The sequence below is a fragment of the Schistocerca gregaria genome, chromosome 3, assembly GCF_023897955.1.
Source record: "Schistocerca gregaria isolate iqSchGreg1 chromosome 3, iqSchGreg1.2, whole genome shotgun sequence".
In the NCBI taxonomy this organism is placed as follows: Eukaryota; Metazoa; Arthropoda; class Insecta; order Orthoptera; family Acrididae; genus Schistocerca; species Schistocerca gregaria.
Window position 1 is genome coordinate 408,567,058 of NC_064922.1, and position 21,005 is coordinate 408,588,062.

Below are 21,005 nucleotides of genomic sequence, written 5' to 3' on the forward strand. Positions count from 1 at the left end.
AAACACCAATAAAAAGGTGTTAGCATGTGGACGTAATGTTCTGTTCCAGTCTCTTCTGCATCTAAAGTCAATCACCGTTCCCTTTGGATCCCTACGTAATTCGTTGCTCTCCGATACACACGATCGAACAGCGGAGGAATGGTACTCAGGTTACAATATCTCCGGATGTAATTAACGTTTTACAATGCAACAAACGGCACTGATTACGTATTTGTTTATATATTAAGATGTGCTAACAAATCTAACGGGGTTCCATTTAAAAAAAACGTAGGTTTGTGTTAAAAAACATAATTCCGTGCATTTTTTTCTGTGGTTTGTATTAACCAATTACACTAGCCCCTCTCCTCACGTTTGGTCTGGGGAATCGATTCGTCAGTATTTGATGTGGTTTACGAAATATATCCAGCGGTAAGGTTAGGTGACTCACCCTGTATATGGAAAGTAAGTCGTGAAGCTTGTTCTTTCTCAGTATGTATTACTCGTTAATATGCATCAATTACATACACGCCAGTAACGCTTCAAATAACGGCATAAATGGCTGGTTTTCTAGGCCCAAAATTCTACTATGTGGTGGCCTTCAGAGAGTTAAGATCCAGTAGCTGACGCACCCAGTAAATGATGCACCCAGCAGCTGCTGGATAACTGAGTACACCTTGAAAAGTTGAAATTAGGCAGATGGAAGCACAGCAACCCTTATTTCGAAGCAATATGAAATGCAAAGATACAACACACACATTTCAGACTAAGTTCCCTTGATGACATGTATCTAAAACTGTGCATGCCTCTGCTGTCATGTTCCTCAGAAATTTGGAAACTGAGATAATTTTTGATACTTGTGTTATCAAGATATGGCTTGCCGGTTAATGGATTTTTCTGCGCGTTGGAACTTTTTGACTCAGCATTGCGGTGTATAACAAATGTGAAACATTATGTTGCATGAGCGTGTGACATGGCAGTTAGCCTGTTATTGTTGCTCCACTGTAATCTTTGCCATCATTCAATTCTTTTCTTTTTGCATGCAAAATGTTAGTATGAAATGGTTCAAATGGCTCTGAGCACTATGGGACTCAACTTCTGTGGTCATCAGTCCCCTAGAACTTAGAACTACTTAAACCTAACTAACCTAAGGACACCACATACATCCATGCCCGAGGCAGGATTCGAACCTGCGACCGTAGCAGTCGCACGGTTCCGGACTGCGCGCCTAGAACCGCGAGACCACCGCAGCCGGCAATATAAAATGCACTCCACACTACTTCTACTAACAGAATTTATCTTTTGCTTCTCAACTTTTGTTGTAACACAAGAGAACAGGTATTCTTCTACTTCCGTGTTATAGAGCTTGAGGCACCTCAACACAGGTAGAAGCATAAAATACACTGAAAGAATATAAGCGTTGCAGAATTATCACCATCCATTGTTGAACGCGAGATGTGACAACAACAAATCTAGAGCAACGATGCTGCTTTATCTGAAAGACTGCAAAATATATATGCCTATCAGTGTTGGTGAACTTGATTTTCTCAGCAGTGCAGCAAAATGGCAGCGTGTATAACATATTAGTTCCTACTCACACAGTGTCACGCAATGGAACTATAAGGGAAATTCGTATTTGCTCTCCGAAAGAAGGTTACTGTGGTTTCATGTTTCATTCATAAGAGCGTTTGATTCTCATATACAAATTTGTTACTTTTGCTTTTGATCCAAACACTTTTTCAGAAATGAGTGCGAAAACAATGCACTTATTTGAGAAGTAGTGCTTTAAAGATACTGAACACTTTCTTGCATTTTAATTGTGTGAAAGGTATGAATGTATTAATTGACTGAACTGTTTCTTTTCAAGTATGACAAAGTGGCTGGTTGTCACATTAGGGACTGTTATTCATGTTTTATACAGTTTGCTCATAAACTGCAATTCAGTCCTATTTCGGTTTTATTAATGCAGACAAAGTAGTCAAAATTTGGCTGTCTAGTAGAGTCGTCTCAAATACTTTTTTTTAAATTTATTAACAAAAAATATTAATTTTTCTGCAGAAAATATTTTTTTTTAACTTCCTAATGGGGGAATATTAATGAATGTAGTACCAGAGGTGGTTTTTTATGTTATACAGAATCTCTGAAAATTTCATTCATTTATCTATGATAGTTTCTGATACAATGGGGCACATGTACCGAAAATTTTAGTTTGCGGTAAATTGACTTTAAAGAAAAAACTTTTGGAATTTGTTACTTACAGTTCATTAAAACTGTCCTGCTGCATATGACGGCCCTTCTTTGGCCTCTAGCAGGTCTTCCAGCTTCTTTTTCACCTTCCTTGATTTTTGTCATGCTTTCTTGGCGATATTAGATGCAGACCTGTCTGCATCGGCTGTCCTCATTTTATTGCATTGTTGCAGCGCAGTGATCATATTTTCACCAGGATTAATTACCAGCTTTTTCAGTACCCAACTCCTTCCAATATTACAATTGAGTGTAATAACAGCAGCATAAACTCCTAGTTTCATTGTATGCATACCTACAAATACAGTTTTAGGAAGGCGATTCCGAATTATGCTGTGAAACATTCATTCGGATTCTGTGTCTGCGCATGCAGACATTTCCTTGGAAGGTCAGGATGAGCCAAAGTCTCTGAAAATAGGTTTAACTGCTGTAATAACAGCAGCAGGAAGAGAGTGCTGGTGAGAATAAGATTCTCCAGTTGCCTGAGCCATATTGTATTTGCACCACGAATTTTCTCCTGATGGACACAATCCATGACATGGCTTACCATCAGTAGAGGACTTTTGGAAAAATATGGCCCAAACATCTCTCTTCATTACCTCCAGATTTTCTTTATTTCTCCTAATTATCTGCCCATAGTATACCTGCAACTTTTCTGTAACAACTACTCGCAATCAGACTTTAACAAAACCAACCACGTGTTCGAAAGCGTGTTGTTTACAAACAACAGAAACAAAAGAATACCATGCGTTGCATTCCAAAGATAGCTATAACACTCGGGAGTAAAAAAACCCTAACGTGCAAATGTAGGGGATATAAAGATCTAAAATATGTGCAGAGAAGTGGGTGACAAAAAAGTGGGCTTGGCACATAAACACATGTGGTAGGAAAATGCTCTTTAAATGCTCGAAAAAGATTTTTCTCAGCAAAATACTTTTCAGAGTACTTCAATAAAACCTTAATCTATCAAAATGTTATGAAAACCGAAAATCGATTTTTTTCGAACTCAACCACGGTGTGGTCCCCTTAAATTTACAAGAAATTTCTGAAAAATCTGCTTGTATCAAACATAAGTCCTTACTGTCCGAGGAAGAAATCTCTGATAACATACGTTTGGAGCACAGCACTTCATGGCAGTGAAACACTGACTGCCGGAAAACCGAAACAAAAGAGATTAGAAGCATTTGAGATGTGGTGCTACAGAACAATGTTGAAAATTAGGTGGGCTGGTAAGGTGTAGAATGAGGAGGTCCACGGTATAATGGGCGAGGAAAGGAATATGTGAAAAACACTGACAAAAAGAACGGACAGGATCATAGGATATCTGTTAAGACGAAGGGAATAATGTATATGGTTCTCGAGGGAGCTCTAGGGGGTAAAAACTACAGAGGAAATCAGAGATTGGAATGCAGCCAGCAAATAACTGAGGACTTTGGTTGTAATTGCTACTCTGAGATGAAAAGAATGGCACAGGAGGGGATTTCATCGTGGACAGCATCAAACCGGTCGGAAGAGTGATGACTCAAAAAAGAAAAACAGAGGGTTGAATTGGGAGGTTGGGGAAGTAAAACTTTATGTTGGGAAAATTACGTATTGCAAAGGTCCACACTATTGAGCATACACCAGTTACATGTGTACCTGTAAAGTACGGAAATAATGCTAGGAAAAATAAAGTTGGTTGTTTGCTACCTAAATTACAGAAACGTACATTTTTATTTTTGTTTGTTTTTTAGGAAAAAATCTTCACATAATACTGGGTGAGAGTTTTTGCACACGTGGTATCACCACTCCTCGCGGCAGCGGCCGGCGCCGTGCCGCTTGCCGCCGAGGCAGACCTCGCCCGGGTCCACGATGCGGTCCGGCGCGCGAATGATGTGTCCCTCGCGCACGTTCTCCTTGCGAAGCTGCTCCCCCTGCAGCACTTTGGCGCGGCGCGCCTGCGCAGCCTGGCCCGGAGCTCGCACCAGCACGCGCCTCACAGCGTCCACGCTGGGTGGCAGCACCGTCAGCAGCAGAAGCAGCGACGCGAACGCCAGCGCCGCGGTGGCCGTCCCGCGCATGACGCTGCACGCTGCAAACAGTGGAAATTGGCACAGGTGACGCGAATTATTATTTGAAAACAAAGTCTTAAAAGTTTTTACTTCTCTCTGAGCTGTAATTTATTTACAAATTCCTCATTGGATTCGTTTATTGCTTACTCACTGTATAGATTGAATGACACTGAATATAGGCAACGAAACTCATTCCGTGCTCATATACTGCCTGCTGTCATATCGTTTGACTTGCAAATGCTGTCTGGTTTCTTCACAAGCAGGCGATCATTGTAGGCAAAACCACCCCTCCCTTCCGTCTCCTCGACGTCTATATCACCATTTATGGCCATCCTATCACCCTCACCCCCACCCTTAAGTACCTTGGCGTCATCCTTGACCGTCGCTTCTCCTGGACCCCCCATCTCCGGACAACCCGAGCCGAGGCACATTCCCGACTCCGTCTCCTCAAGCTCCGTTCTGGCCACACATGGGGTCTGGACCCCTCCACCATCCTCCACACCTATAAATCCCTCATACACCCTATCCTCTGCTACGCCCGTCCCGCCTGGATATCTGCTCCTCCTACCTTTTACACATCCCTTCAAATCCTAGAACGCCATGCGCTGTGCCTCGCCTATTGCATCTGCCTTCCCTTCCCCACAAGGATCCTGTACGACCTTATTCCGTTCCCACACCTCCACCGCTTCGTCGAACAAATACAGATCCTCTACACTTCCCGTAAACTTCATCTCCCTCACTCGCTTGACTCTCCCATCCTATCCCACCCCGTCCGCTGCTGCGCTGGTATTCCCACGTCCCACCTGCTCTCCATCTCTCAACTCTTCATACCCTCTCCCAAGGTGGCTTCTGCCAACTCCCCCTCTCTGATGATGCCCTCATCCCCTCCATCTACCCCTCCTCCCAACTTTAAACTTCCCCTTCCACCCCCTGTGTCTTTTCCCACAGGTACCCTCTCTCCCTTCTCCTTTCCTCCCTCCCTCCTCTCCCCTGAGCTTCCTCTACCCCACTACCTTCTTTCCTCCCCCTCCCATCTCTTCTGCCACTGGCATTACACCCTCCCCTCTCCCTCCTTTCCCACCTGTCACCCTTTGGCAGGTCCCCGGACTCGTACACGTATAGTGAACTTTTGCGCACTGGAGATCATCACCTAGTGTTTGTGTGTGCCGTCGTGTTCGTGTTCCAATGTTTCATCGTTTGTGCTCCATCATTCGAGTGTGTCATCTCTGTCATCTCTGCATGTGTCCACGTTTCTGAACAATTTTTATTTTGGACACTGTGCCCGTGAACGGCTCCATGTGTTTGAAGTTTGTATGTCTACGTGTGTATACCCACCATGTCTGTTTTTCGATTGTCTCCATTTGTATCGTTTGTCATATCTGTGGCCGAAGAGTGGCGTAGTATGGCGCTGCCGGCCTACCTGTGTCAGGTGTGAAAATAACAATAAAGGAAAAAAAATTCTTCACAAGCTGCACACAGCCTTTGAGACTCACATTTTGTCTCTCTTTTCTTCACATTTCCAAGTTAACATTGTAATTCCTCTATTCTAAATCTATGAACGCCATAAGCGTTTTCATCTGTATTCAGTCACCTACCAACGCCATAGGAGGAGTTTTATCTGTATGCGTTGTATCTGCTACGATACGTCGTAAAATTGTTGTTGCCTCGCACATTCTTATATTTCTCCAAAACCTCAAATGCTTCATCCATGGGTCGGATAATTGATGTGAGTATTTTGGAACCAACACTTACTAAACTGATGGTTCGGTGATATTCACACCTATCAGTATCTCTTTTTATTATTCTTTTATTTTTTCGAATATTACATACTTCTTGTAACATTTATGGCATACACCATTGGCACTTGGAAGAACATAGAAGTATTTAAAAAATTGAACAGACGTTCTTCTTTCTGTTAGCGTTTACCCCGACGAGCTGCCGACTCTGCTTAACTCAGGCTTTGGCAAATTAATTTTTATTTAACTTTGCTGTCGGATGCCTTTCCCGCCGCCCGAGTCGTCAGTTACCTGACGGAGGGAAGTCGCATGCAACACATATGCGAATGGTGTAAACTTTGCTCTGTGTGTGACAGTGGTGGCAGCACAAGAGCACGTGAACGCCCTAACTTTTGATACCTAGCGGTTTTTTTTTAATCCTGTTAAACGTAATATAGATGTGGTAATCTGAAATACACAGAACCAAATCTACCACGCTGTGCTACATATTGCTCCTATAGACTCGGTGAAACTTGACATCATCATTAGTGTTGAGAGCACAACTTCACTTGTGCACGTTTTAATGAGCTTCTGCACATGGGCAACTGGAGTGACGTAATTGCCTTATGGGCAAATACTTACGGCATAGATAAACAATGTGCAGGGGTCACTGAGAGCCCCATACCAGTCAACTGCAAGTTTACGTTAATGCCACCAGGTGGTAGCACATTGCAGCAGATGTTTATCTACGCTCGCTTGGCATAAATTCCGCTAGGCAGTAGCACACTTCACAGATATGCGAATTCACTCACTATATAGTAAAATTAGATCGGGCATCAGAAAAACGTATTTTGTGGGGTTATGAATGAGACATGGTACATTAAGTTTTGGATTTTATCATAGAGGAATCCATTTGAGACCCTAAGAACCGTTAAGCACATACATCTTCGATTGTGAGACTGTAGTAGCATTTATTCATGTTTCTGACAAATGTTGATCTCATCGTGTGTCAGGCTTATCTGTAATGTAGGCCCACAATGTATGTATATATGAAGATTCACGAAAAGTTGTCTCACTGGTTTCTCTTATATTTACTTAAATATGGTCGAAGACGGTGTGCTTTTGGCGTTATGGCTCTCAGCGCCTCATTTGTATTCAAGTCAAGTGACCTTGATGGTTGATAGTGCTGTTGTTGTTGTTGTTGTTGTCTTCAGTCCTGAGACTGGTTTAATGCAGCTCTCCATGCTTCTCTATCCTGTGCAAGCTTCTACATCTCCCAGTACCTACTGCAACATACATCCTTCTAAATCTTCTTAGTGTATTCATCTCTTGGTCTCCCTCTACGATTTTTACCCTCCACGGTGCCCTCCAATGCTAAATTTGTGATCCCTTGATGCCTCAGAACATGTCCTACCAACCGGTCCCTTCTTCTAGTCAAGTTGTGCCACAAACTCCTCTTCTCCCCAATTCTATTCAATACCTCCTCATAAGTTATGTGATCGAAATGGTTCAAATGGCTCTGAGCACTATGGGACTTAACACCTGTGGTCATCAGTCCACTAGAACTTAGAACTACTTAAACCTAACCAGCCTAAGGACATCACACACATCCATGCCCGAAGTAGGATTCGAATCTGCGACCGTAGCAGTCACGCGGTTCCGGACTGAGCGCCTTAACCGCGAGACCACTGCGGCCGGCAGTTATGTGATCTACCCATCTAATCTTCAACATTCTTCTGTAGCACCACATTTCGAAAGCTTCTATTCTCTTCTTGTCCAAACTATTTATCGTCTATGTTTCACTTCCATACATGGCTACACTCCACACAAATACTTTCAGAAACGACTTCCTGACACCTAAATCTATACCTGATGTTAACAAATTTCTCTTCTTCAGAAACGCTTTCCTTGCCATTGCCAGTCTACATTTTACATCCTCTCTACTTCGACCACCTTCAGTTATTTTGCTCCCCAAATAGCAAAACTCATTTACTACTTTAAATGTCTCATTTCCTAATCTAATTCCCTCAGCATCACCCGACTTAATTCGACTACATTCCATTATCCTCGTTTTGCTTTTGTTGGTGTTCATCTTATATCCTGCTTTCAAGACACTGCCCATTCCGTTCAACTGCTCTTCCAAGTCCTTGGCTGTCTCTGACAGAATTACAATGTAATCGGCAAACCTCAACGTTTTTATTTCTTCTCCATGAACTTTAATACCTACTCCGAATTTTTCTTTTGTTTCCTTTATTGCTTGTTCAATATACAGATTGAATAACATCGGGGACACGCTGCAACCCTGTCTCACTCCCTTCCCAACCACTGCTTCCCTTTCATGCCCCTCGACTCTTATAACTACCATTTGGTTTCTGCACAAATTGTAAATAGCCTTCCGCTCCCTGTATTTTACCCCTGCCACCTTTAGAGTTTGAAACAGACTATTCCAGTCAACATTGTCAAAATCTTTCTCTAAATCCACAAATGCTAGAAATGTAGGTTTGCCTTTCCTTAATCTATTTTCTAAGGCAACTCGTAGGGTCAGTATTGCCTTACGTGTTCCAACATTTCTGCGGAATCCAAACTGATCTTCGCCGAGGTCGGCTTCTACCAGTTTTTCCATTTTTCTGTAAAGAATTCGCGTTAGTATTTTGCAGCTGTGACTTATTAAACTGATAGTTCGGTAATTTTCACATCTGTCAACACCTGCTTTCTTTGGGATTGGAATTATTATATTCTTCATCAAGTATGAGGGTATTTCGCCTGTCTCATACATCATGCTCACCAGATGGTAGAGTTTTTTCAGGACTGGCTCTCCCAAGACTGTCAGTAGTTCTAATGGAATGTTGTCTACTCCGGGGGCCTTGTTTCGACTCAGGTCTTTCAGTGCTCTGTCAAACTCTTCACGCAGTATCGTATTACCCATTTCATCTTCATCTACATCCTCTTCCATTTCCATAATATTGTCCTCAAGTACATCGCCCTTGTATAGACCCTCTATATACTCCTGCCACCTTTCTGCTTTCCCTTCTTTGCTTAGAACTGGGTTTCCATTTGAACTCTTGATGTTCATACAAGTGGTTCTCTTATCTCCAAGAATTTTCCTGTATGCTGTATCTTATTCCTAGTGAGATAAGCCTCTATATCCTTACATTTGTCCTCAAGCCATCCTGTCAATTGTTCCCTTATGCTCTCCCTGAAGCTCTGTACAACCTCTGGTTTAGTCAGTTTATCCAGGTCCCATCTCCTTAAATTCCCACCTTTTTGCAGTTTCTTTAGTTTTAATCTACAGTTCATAACCAATAGAGTGTGCTCAGAATTCACATCTGCACCTGGAAATCTCTCACAATTTAAAACCTGGTTCCTAAGTCTCTGTCTTACCTTTATATAATCTGATACCTTCTAGTATCTCCAGGATTCTTCCATGTATACAACCTTCTTTCATGATTCTTGAGCCAAGTGTTAGCTATGATTAAGTTATGCTCTGTGCAAAATTCTACCAGACGGGTTCCTCTTTCATTTCTCTCCCCCAATCCATATTCACCCACTATGTTTCCTTCTCTCCCTTTTCCTACTCTCGAATTCCAGTCACCCATGACTATTAAATTTTCGTGTCCCTTCACTACCGAAATAATTTCTTTTATCTCAAACATTTCATCAATTTCTTCATCATCTGCAGAGCCAGTTGGCATATTAACTTGTACTACTGTAGTAGTCATGGGCTTCGTGTCTATCTTGGCCACAATAATGCGTTCACTATGCTGTTGGTAGTACCTTATCCGCACTCCTACTTTTTTGTTCATTATTAAACATACTCCTACATTACCCCTATTTGATTTTGTATTTATAACACTGTATTCACCTGACCAAAAGTCTTGTTCCTCCTGCCACCGAACTTCAATAATTCCCACTAAATCTAACTTCAACCTATCCATTTCCCTTTTTAAATTTTCTAACCTACCTGCCCGATTAAGGGATCTGACATTCCACGCTCCGATCCGTAGAACGCCAGTTTTCTTTCTCCTGATAACGACGTCCTCTTGAGTAGTCCCCGCCCGGAGATCCGAATGGGGGACTATTTTACCTTCGGAATATTTTACCCAAGAGGACGCCATCATCATTTAACCATACATAAAGCTGCATGCCCTCTTTAAAAATTACGACCGTAGTTTCCCCTTGCTTTCAGCCGTTCGCAGTACCAGCACAGCAAGTCCGTTTTGGTTAGTGTTGCAAGGCCAGATCAGTCAATCATCGAGACTGTTGCCCCTGCAATTACTGAAAAGGCTACTGCCCCTCTTCAGGAGCCCGCATCTCGTGGTCGTGTGGTAGCGTTCTCGCTTCCCACGCCCGGGTTCCCGGGTTCGATTCCCGGGGGGGTCAGGGATTTTCTCAGCCTCGTGATGGCTGGGTGTTGTGTGATGTCCTTAGGTTAGTTAGGTTTAAGTATTTCTAAGTTCTAGGAGACTGATGACCTAAGATGTTAAGTCCCATAGTGCTCAGAGCCATTTGAGCCAACCCTCTTCAGGAACCACACGTTTGTCTGGCCTCTCAACAGATACCTCTCCGTTGTGGTTGCACCTACGGTACGGTCATCTGTATCGCTGAGGCACGCAAGCCTCCCCACTAACGCAAGGTCCATGGTTCATGGGGATAGATGATAGTAGGTGATAGTACTACCTGAATTTAAATACTTTTACAAACGCAAGTTTGTGTTTGGAATTGGTTTTCTACTGTGCACGAATCGGATTTCCCGTGGAGTGTCAACACGAACTCTGTTGAAACCGTATTAAGCGCCAACAGAAAAGAAAATTATCACTAAAATTTAGGCGCAAAGAAACTAGTGCATTCCAGACCATATCTGTTGTCCGAGAAAGTGACGAAATCAAATAAGCGTAACCACAAGCGAACATTTAACAAAGAAGTTTTTGTGTGGGTGGAACGTAATAATGTCTGATTTTCAGCCCAGAAGTTAATTCGTTACTAATACATGTACCTTTGTCCGAAAAAAATGAAAATCCCACCTACACAAAAATTGGAAACAGAGAGTAGTGGAAGCTTTAACAATATTTCGTCCTTGCCATAAACTGTACTTAATTATGTGCAAAACAACAAAACTCCGCCAAAGCAATTATTCTTTTATTCAGACAGGTTATGCATATTACTACTATAATTACTGTTCTTATTGCTATGATTATTATTGTTATTACTGACAGTGGCTGAAGTTGTATAAATAAGCATAACTGTTATACAGCAGATACTATAAATTGAGCAATTTCTTATTTATCTGAATTTAAAATTTTTTGGACATCCAGAATGTATATCTACGAGCCACCACTGGTGTGTGGTCATATATTAGCTGTTTGTGTAATGTACTTGCTTAGGCGGAAACTGGTGAACAGCCCAGAGTTTGCCTAATCGACGATGAAAAACCGCCTGGAAACCATTCCCAGGCTGGCTGGTGCACCAGCCACGGTCGTTAATTCAGCTCGCGGAATCCATGCGGGGCTGCTGACCTTCCCGTCTCGAAAGCTAGCGCCCTGCCGTTACTCTTTACAAGAATGTGATTGATGTTCCAGAATAATGTTTATTTTACATTTTCTTTCCAACCGGCTTTCTGCTTTGTAGATAATCATCAAAATGATAACATCCTTCGACACTCATTTCTAAACGGAAAATGAAAAAGATCTCATACTGAAATGTTAATACCATATTTTACTGTTTTCAGTATTACATTCTTCTTGAAGTATGAGAGTTCTTCCCCGTGACTCATAACCTGATTGGTTTCCACATGTATCTTAATACTCCTGAGGGAATTTCTTCTACTCTTTGTGCTGTATTTCTTTTACCCTTCGTAATATCTAGATGACTAAGACAGAAAGGTTTGCTGTGAGCCGGCATTGATGTAAATTAATGGGGAAAATTAATAATATGTGCCACACCACGATTCGAACCTGGGGCTTCTGCTTAGTAGGCATTTGCGTTGACCACTGTGCTATCCAGACACAGTGGGCATTACAACCGCATTCACTGCCCTAGCACGCCTCCCTTCACACCCAGATTCTCAACCCATCCACACTCTACTAATGTAGTGTCCCTTACCCATTATCCCCGTTAGTCAAAACATTTCCCCGATTCCCGTAAGAGTTCATCTACACTGAAGAGCTCTTTCGACATCCTTGCCTCATTTATAGAGCGTGATTTTTTCCATCGTGTACAAACTCTAGGGATTGATCGATTAGAGGATACGGAACAAAAAAGATCTAATGTACTTATGTCTGGAAATGCATGGTTTCCATTCTAGAGACCTTTTATTCCATCATCATTGCTACAGTTAGAGTATGTGTTGGTTTCCATGTGCCTCAACACATGCGTGTAAGCGCCATAACATGTCCTGTCTCACATGTTCACACTGCCAGGCTGAATCCGAATAGTGTCAGAGGCAGCATTAATACGGTGCTCCAGTGTCCCCACATCTGGAATGGGCTCTACACACATGATTCTTTTGAGATTACCCCATAATCAGAAACTGAACGGGTTGAGATCCGGTGAACGAGCAGGCCGTGCAACTGGACCCCCTCGTCCAATCCATCGACCAGGGAAGACACGATTGAGATGAGTGTGGACGTTAATGGGAGGGTGCGCCATGCAGCCGCTGTGGCCGAGCGGTTCTAGGCGCTTCAGTCTGGAACCGCGCTGCTACTACGGTCGCAGGTTCGAATCCTGCCTCGGGCATGGATGTTTGTGATGCCCTTAGGTTAGTTAGGTTTAAGTAGTTCTAAGTGCAGGGGACTGATGACCTCAGATGTGAAGCCCCATAGTGCTTAGAGCCATTTGAACCATTTTGAAGGTGGGCTGGAGCACCATCATGTAGGAGTCACACAACCCTTCGAATCATCAATGGCACTTCTTCCAGTAGCGGAGATAAAGTCACCTGCAAGAAACGCCAATAATTCCGGCCTGTTAGGCGACTTGGATGGAAGACTATTCCCAAAATACCGTCGCCAACTATCCCGGCCCGCACGTTCCAGCTGCACCGATGCTGATGATTCGCTGTCACCATGCCAGAGACGTTGTGGATACTAGCTCATAAATCGTGGTTGCCTTGTGAAGAAATAGTGACAAAACTGCTCCCTATGTGGAAAGTCTGTCGGTAGTAAGATCTGCACACGCTGTAAGTGATAAGGTAGTAACAATTATTTTGGAGAATGTTCCACACGACGTTCTGGCTTACCCTGAACTGGCAGGTCACCTGCCTGGTTCTGACACGGCGGTCGCGTTCCACAGTATTAATCACACTGTCCTCCAAGTCTGGTTTCCAAACATTTCGCGTATGTCCTTAATGATTTCCTGCTTCCTGAAACGACACTGTCTCACACAAATGGCGGAACACTGTCGCAAACATTGAATGCTGTGGTTGTTGTCGTCAGGAAAGGTCTCCTGATAGAACCTTGCTGCCCTACGCCCGTTGCCATTTGCCTTTCCGTAAGTAAACACCATGACGACAAGCTCTCAATCCGAATACGTAACGACTGTGCACAAGGCTGCATCACATCCACTACAAGGTTAGTCAGCAAGAGAAGTGAATTGGACATAATATTACCAATTACTACTGCAGGAGAGGGCGCTAGAGGATGACACATGAGGAACAGTACCACCCTCTAGGAAGAAACCATTCATACCATACCTGTGGCTGCATGGTACAGCGGTATTAGACCGCAGTCTCTGTAACAAAGTATGACTGCTTAAATGGTCTCTAGTATGGAAACCCATCATTTCCAGACATAAATACATTAGACCTTTTTTGTTCCGTATCCTCTCATCGATCAATTAAAAATGGTTAAAATGGCTCTGAGCACTATGGGACATAACATCTGAGATCATCAGTCCCCTAGAACTTAGAATTACTTAAACCCAACTAACCTAAGGACATCAGACACATCCATGCCCGAGGCAGGATTCGAACCTGCGACCGTAGGGGTCATGCGGTTCCAGACTGAAGCGCGTAGAACCGCAGCGCCACACCGGCCGGCCTCATCGATCAAGACCTGGAGTTTGTACACGATGGAAGAAATCACCCTGTATAAATGAGGCAAGGATGTCGAAAGAGCTCTTCAGTGCAGATGCACAACAGGCTTGAACTCTTACTGGAATCGGGGAAATGCTGTTATTAACGACGATAATGGGTAAGGAACTCTACATTAGTAGTGTGCGGATAAGTTAGGGATCTGGGTGTGACGGGAGGCGTACTAGGGTTGTGCATGCAGTTGTGATGCCGACATCCCGATGCGACGAGGACTTGCATATTTAAATGGACCTTCTCCTAAGAAGGAAAAGTCAAGACGAAGGTAGAATACCCGACGCAGCCACACCCGCATTTTTCGTACATGGTTGGGGAGACGAGGTAAATATCAGGCCGTACACCAAAATTCAAAGGAATTAATCTTCAATGAACGTTCCAGAAATGCCACAAAGTCTCTTAATGCGCATCCATCCACAACTTCGTGCATTTCTAGGCTTACAATTACTGTTGCAGCTAAAAGTGCATTAGTATAACTACGTCAGCTCTAAACAATTCGCATTATCGCTCTCCCTAACCACCATATCCCGCGATCTATACTAGGACGTCGCCATCGAGAGAGAGTTAGCACGTTTGTAAAAATATAAAATAATTATATATTTTTTTAAGTTTTGTATTATACTAATTGTTGTCTTTCTCTGTTTCATGAGTGAGATACTATACTATCTCAACGAGGATGGAAATTACACGATGTGCAAAAGTTTAAACACAATCAATTGGAGAATTAATTCCGGAAGCAGCGAAAAAAACCAACGAAACGCAGGAAAGTAAACGATCTATTGCGTGCACGGCTGCGCTTCGTAGCGTGTCTGCCAACAGTCATCGTAGTACCTTTACTAATCCAATTCCCAAAAGGAAGCATTCTCTTAACATACGTAGACATTTGGACAGAAAATTAATTTTGAGTAGAGAAACCTGTGCATGCAATTGAGTTACGCAGAAAATGTACACTACTGGGCATTAAAATTGCTACACCAAGATGAAATGCAGATGATAAACGGGTATTCAGTGGACAAATATACTATACTACAAGTGGCATGTGATTACATTTTCACGCAATTTGGGTGCAAAGATCCTGAGAAATCAGTACCCAGAACAACCACCTCTGGCCGTAATAACGGCCTTGATACGCCTGGGCATTGAGTCAAACAGAGCATGGATGGCGTGTAGAGGTACAGCTGCCCATGCAGCTTCAACACGATACCACAGTTCATCAAGAGTAGTGACTGGCGTATTGTGACGAGCCAGTTGGTCGGCCACCATTGACCAGCCGTTTTCAATTGGGTGAGAGATCTGGAGAAAGTGTTGGCCAGGCCAGCAGTCGAACATTTTCTGTATTCAGAAAGGCCCGTACAGGACCTGCAACATGCGGTCGTGCATTATCCTGCTGAAATGTAGGGTTTCGCAGGCATAGAATGAAGGGTAGAGCCACGGGTTGTATCACATCTGAAATGTAACGTTCATTGTTCAAAGTGCCGTCAATGCGAACAAGAGGTGACCGAGACGTGTAAGCAGTGGCACCACGTATCATTACGCTGGGTGATAGGCCAGCATGGCGATGACGAATACGCGCTTCCAATGTGTGTTCACCGCGATGTCACCAAACACGGGTGCGACCATCATGATGCTGTAAACAGTACCTGGATTCATCCGAAAAAATGACGTTTTGCCATTCGTCCACCCAGGTTCGTCGTTGAGTACACCATCCCAGGCGCTCCTGTCTGTGATGCAGCGTCAAGCGTAACCGCAGCCATGATCTCCGAGCTGATAGTCCCTGTTGCTGCAAACTTCGTCGAACTGTTCGTGCAGATGGTTGTTGTCTTGCAAACGTCCCCATCTGTTGACTCAGGGATCGAGATGTGGCTGTACGATCCGTTACAGCCATGCGGATAAGATGCCTGTCATCTCGACTGCTAGTGATATGAGGCCGTTGGGACCCAGTACGGCGTTCCGTATTACCCTCCTGAACCCACCGATTCCATATTCTGCTAACAGTCATTGGATCTCGACCAACGCGAGCCGCAATGTTGCGATACGATAAACCGCAATCGCGCTAGGCTACAATCCGACCTTTGTTAAAGTCGGAAACGTGATGGTACGCATTTCTCCTCCTTACACGAGGCATCACAACAACGTTTCAGCAGGCAACGCCGGTCAACTGCTGTGTGTGTACGAGAAATTGGTTGGAAACTTTCCTCATGTCATCACGTTGTCGGTGTCGCCACCAGCGCCAACCTTGTTTGAATGCTCTGAAAAGCTAATCATTTGCATATCACAGCATCTTCTTCCTGCTGGTTAAATTTCGCGTCTGTAGCACGTCACCTTCGTGGTGTAGCAATTTTAATGGCCAGAAGTGTATTTTGACACATGTTAGCGAGGCACCACTGAATAGATTTCGTAGTGGTTTCTTCACTATTCCAAACAGAATATTTAATTTTCAGAAATACTATTTATTTTGTAATTCTTTAAATTATCAAAAAATGAGTACACAAGATAGGCACATTGTTGCCAATCCGTTGCTGGAAAGCCAGGCATAAGATATCACCAACATGGACATTGTAACAAACGAAATCGAAACAGAATATGTCGGTAGCAGTGATAACGACCAATTACATTTTTCAATTACCATGCACACAGATGACAGGGACATTATCATTCGCAATGATACTACGTTGACAACAGATCAGACAGGGTCACAGTTTTCTCCAGGGAGTACTTTTTCTCTTGGTGAAAACGTAACGGGCGTCAGCGCAGACTTGTTAAATCTTTCTTTGCCTAGTGCAAACGTGATTGGACAGCGTGCACTGTGCACACCGGAAACCCCGAGCAAGATACAAATGCTACAACAGTTATTTAAACAAGGCTTCAATGATTTCAAGAACGAGTTTAAAGACGAGCAAAAACACACAAACAAAGTATTGATGAAAAATTTAATGATTTTTCAAAACAACAGACAGTTACACAAAAGGAATAACTTGAACAGCAAATGCCAATTATTGATTCTTTCAAAACCGACATAAAACAATAGTTCAGTGACTTGGCAAAAGATTTGTGTAGTGATCTTTCACATGAATTATCGGATGAACTTGTAGGTGTGGGGGAAAACCTAAAAACACAATTTCTCACCGATTTGTCACAAAATACGAGTATAAATAATTTAACCCAAAAACTGCCATCAGTAGGCGATATACAAGAACAGTTCACGGAAAAGGTAAAGACGTATCTGAGTCTCAGACAAAAATGCCGCAGGAGCATTCACAATTGTACCAGAATATAAACACACTAGCGGGTACCGTTGACGAGTTGCAAACAGCGTACAAAGGCTACCTGAGCAGGTGAAAGACCTGTCATTCCAACTGCGTAGCATAATATTAAATACCCAGTTCATGAGAAAGGAATAAGAAAAGATAGATAAAGACATTAGGGGAGTAAAGCATAGATCCGACGCTGGTATAGTGGACCAAGACAGTAAACTGTCGTAGAAGGTAGTCCAGGAAAACAAGGTTTATATAGACGTGATCGAGAAATCGATGTATATCAGAGGTTGAAAGCAGTGAAGAAAAATTGCGCAGTAACGTCGTTAGTAAAATTGAAAAGGAAAGGGAACATTCAACCCCAGGCTATAAGATGTCAACAGACGAGACAGATATTTCGAACATCTATCCGCACTTGAACTCTACCTGTCAGGTCTAGAAGAGCGTAGCGTTCCAACTGATTGGAAAAGGGCACAGGTCATCCCCGTTTTCAAGAAGGGACGTCGAACAGATGTGCAGAAGTATATCTCTAACGTCGATCAGTTGTAGGTTTTTGGAACACTTATTATGTTCTAGTATAATGACTTTTCTGGAGACTAGTAATTTTCTCCGTAGGAATCAGTATCGGTTTCGAATAAGACGATCGTGTGAAACCCAGCTCACGCTATTCTTCCACAAGACTCAGAGGGCCAAAGACCCGGGTTCCCAGGTAGGTGCCGTGTTTCTTGACTTCCGCAAGGCGTTTGATACAGTACCCCACAGTCGTTTAATGAACAAAGTAAGAGCATACGGACTATCAGACGAATTGTGTGATTGGATTGAAGAGTTCCTAGATAACAGAAAGCAGCATATCATTCTCAATGGAGAGAAGTCTTCCGAATTAAGAGTGATTTCAGGTGTGCCGCAGGGGAGTGTCATAGGACCGTTGCTATTCACAATATACGTAAATGACCTTGTGGATGACATCGGAAGTCCACTGAGGCTTTTTGCAGATGATGCTGTGGTGTATCGAGAAGTTATAACAACGGAAAATTGTACTGAAATGCAGGAGGATCTGCAACGAATTGTCGCATGGTGCAGGTAATGGCAATTGAATCTCAATTTGGACAAGTGTAATGTGCTGAGAATACATAGAAAGAAAGATCCTTTATCATTTAGCTACAAAATAGCACGTCACCAGCTGGAAGCAGTTAATTCCAAAAATTATCTGGGAATAGGCATTAGGAGTGATTTAAAATGGAATGACCATACAAAATTAATCGTCGGTAAAGTAGATATCAGACTGAGATTCATTGGAAGAATTCTAAGGATATGCAGTCCTAAAACACGGGAAGTAGGTTCAAGTACATTTGTTCGCCCACTGCTTGAATACTGCTCACCGGGGTGGGATCCGTACGACATAGGGATGATAGAAGAGATAGAGAAGATCCAACGGAGAGCAGCGCGCTTCGTTACAGGATCATTTAGTAATCGCGAAAGCGTTACGGAGATGATAGATAAACCCCAGTGGAAGACTCTGCAAGAGAGACGCTCAGTAGCTCGGTATGGGCTTTTGTTGAAGTTTCGAGAACATACCTCCACCGAGGAGTCAAGCAGTATATTGCTCCCTCCTACGTATATCTCGCGAAGAGAGCATAAGGATAAAATCAGAGAGATTAGAGCCCGCACAGAGGCATACTGACAATCTTTCTTTCCACGAACAATACGAGACTGGGATAGAAGGGAGAACCGATAGAAGTACTCAAGGTACCCTCTGCCACACACCGCCAGGTGGCTTGCGGAGTACGGATGTAGATGTAGATGCAGCAGTCGTTGTCATTCTCAGTCCCTGTCTCGCAGAGCCATTGGGAATACGATCCGAAACATCCAAACAATGCCCGCCGGCAAGAGACACTTCTGCATACCTTTCTTCTTTGCTCGCGGATGAAGGCCTGTTACGACACAGGCAGTTTCCGATTTTTTCTTCCGAAGATAAACGAACAAACCCAGTCGCGTTCACAAGTGCCTTCCGGAACCTTTTGCCAAGGGACTGGACCGAAGCGCAGAAGATACGCTTTGTGATAGATTATACACAGTGTGATGTCTTGCTTGGGGGCACTGACATGGCGGGAAATTGTCACACCTACGAACAGTTTGAAAGGGCATTCCTAGACAAGTTCTGGTCTATCGCGGTACAAGAGTGACTTTAGCGCGAAGTGTTTAACCCGGCGCCATTCAGCAGTAAACACGGAGGGCTCGGAAGATGTTTTCAGAAGTATCTAAATAAAACCCGTTAGTGGACAAACCCGGTGTCACACGTAGATGTCCTAAAAATTTTGGGAAGCTGACTACGAGCTAGCATACGTGAGAAATTAATCGCCTCCTCTGAGCACGACATAGAGAATTTCCTCTCAGTTCTCGATTCCACTAATCTTATCTACTAAGAGAGACCTGAGCAAGCACGAAGTGATAGCTCGCAGGTAGAATCCAAACGAACTAACGAATAACACGGTGGGAATGGCAACAACAACCAACACGGTTGGCAGCCATATCTCCTCTCTGCAATACCAACAGGAACGAATTTGGTAACAGAAAGGGACAAAAATTCAAGTTAGGATAGAAAAAGGATACAAAAATAACCAAAGACAGAATTTCAGTCGGTCAGGATTTAATGAGCAGAGAGGTTACAGTCAGCAAGTCGGCAAAGCGCCGCCAACCGGGGGCAATGGCCCGAACGGCGACTGGCAGGGACAGAACGCAACCGGGCGACAAAATAATCTGCCGCCGCCTGACTGTAATCAGTACAATCAAAATTACGTTTCGAACAGCTCCCAGGGTCGGCGAAAGTTCGAACCAAAAGCCGCGTAAGATGCTAAATGGCTAAACCAGACGCATAATGTGCAGTATTTGAGGTTACCCCTAACGGAGATGGTCATTTCTCAGGGTAATTCGGAAAGCTCGAACGAGTCGCGATAGGCTCCCGTTCGATGATCAGTAACAGGGATGGGGGCGTGGAACTACTTAAAAGGTGTTTTCTTAGATACAACTGTGGTGATATCAAAGATGACTCGTGTCAGGAAGATCTAGCAACTGAGAAGATTAAAATGAAGGCACACTACAGACAGTAATCAATGCACAAATACTTGGTTTAAGGGTACGCATAGCACTGGTCATTGGAGCTACCACGAATATAATCTCACGGGGGGTGTTTGATCAATTGCAAAAACGAGGACACATAACGACACCTACAGTCAAAAACTGTAAATCCAATAGTTGTAGGAGATAAGTCTAAAGGTGTGAAATTGCAGGCATGGATTCCTATCAGGTTCAGAGCTTCTCTTTACAATGCATTTTTCTTGTGGTTGAAGGGCTAATAGTAAACCTCATGTGGCGTGGGTACCTTTAGGAAGTACCAAGCACAAATTGACATTGTTAAAGGGAAGTGTCATCTCGTTGTGAACGACCAATAGTATTCAGTACACCTAGTCAAGTCATACGCGGAGAAAGCTAACCAAAACACACTGTTAAAGTTCGAATACAATTCTTCAACCCAACCACACCAACGTTTATAAGCACACAGGGAATTGAGCAATCTCAGGACGTGGAAATGGGCTCTGATATCGTGCACGCCAAGGTAAGTGAATCAGCGTGTCTTACGGAAGAACAAAAGAAAGAACTGCAGGAGCTTTTAATATGTCATGTTCATGTT

The 21,005-nt window shown here is 43.4% G+C and overlaps 1 protein-coding gene across 1 annotated transcript in view; it reads right to left on the minus strand.

Moving 5' to 3' along the window:
• Nucleotides 1-3,914: 3,914 nt before the first annotated feature.
• Nucleotides 3,915-21,005, minus strand: part of LOC126355784 (mucin-5AC-like) — a 29,879-nt gene continuing 12,788 nt past the window's right edge. The window contains exon 2 of the mRNA XM_050006194.1: nucleotides 3,915-4,291. The gene's annotated coding sequence lies outside the window, so the exon portion shown is untranslated. The remainder of the gene's footprint in view (nucleotides 4,292-21,005) is intronic.